Below are 1,144 nucleotides of genomic sequence, written 5' to 3' on the forward strand. Positions count from 1 at the left end.
GGGTGTGGCCGCTGACCATGGGCCCTGCCTGGCACTGACCGTGGGCGTGGCCGGGCTGGGATCTCTGCTGGGCTGCCTCCCTGGCTCCTGGCAGACGGCTGGAAGTTGAAGAGGGTCCGGGGGGGCCTCTGCTGTCCCCGGGCCCCGTGTGCTCCACCTTCCTCGGGGCTGCACTCAGTGGCTGGGGCCAGCTGGGCTCTGACCATTGGTCTACACCACCTGATGGACGGCTGCCAGTGGGGTCCGGGCTCAGGCTTCCAGCCCCCCTGGCCGCCACTGTGCAGTGACAGCCCCAGGGAGGGCCTGTGACCCTGAACTGGCCCCGGCTTCCTGCCTGCTCCTGGGGTAGTGAGGGAAGGACCCAGGCCCCCTTGTCCTCCCCGCCCCAGGTGCTCAGGTGCAGCTGGGCTGAGGGCTGTGGAGGCGAGGGGCTATTCGGGCAGGTGCTGACCTCCACGGGGCCTGGCCGGGGACTAGTCTCCCGCCTCCCCTGGCTCGAGGCCAAGCTGCTCCTGGGGGAGAGCAGGGTGAGGGCAGACCTTTGGGCAGAAAGGATTGGCTCTGAGCCCCAAGAAGAGGAGGGGCCACTGGTCACACCTTGAGGTCAGCCAGCCCCTCCCTGCTGGAGAAGCAGCACTCAGGGTCATAGGGTCATAGGGCATCAAGGCTGCACAAGGCCAGGGCCGGTGGGTCAGCGCCCTGCTTCCCGGGTCCTGCCTCTCCCTGGGGCACCACCAGGACCCAGCAGGGCCAGAGCACCTCGCAGAGCCTGCCTGAGGGGTCGGAGGAAGGGCCTACCGGGCTGTGAGCTGGGGCGGGGTGTCTCCACCCTGGGCTCCTCGCCCCGCCCTGAAGAGGTGGCTGTGAGGGGCCAGCAACTTAGCTCCGTGGGGGGCAGGGCGGATCCTTGTTAACGGTTCCCAGGGTGAGTCCGCCTCCTGGGAAGGGGGTGCAGGCTGTTTCCAAAGCGCGTGGGAGGGTCTGGGGAGGCGGGAGCCACCGGCGCGTGGTCAGGGGGGTGCCCGACCCGTCCACGCCCAGGGCCGGCTGGGAGCCTGCTGATGGATCACCGTGTGAGCCCTCCCCCTGGAGCCCGCGAGCTGGGGAGGAGGGAGGGTTTATTTGGCGGCGGCGCGGGCAGCGA

The sequence above is a fragment of the Myotis brandtii genome, unplaced genomic scaffold (assembly GCF_000412655.1).
Source record: "Myotis brandtii unplaced genomic scaffold, ASM41265v1 scaffold334, whole genome shotgun sequence".
NCBI lineage: Eukaryota > Metazoa > Chordata > Mammalia > Chiroptera > Vespertilionidae > Myotis > Myotis brandtii.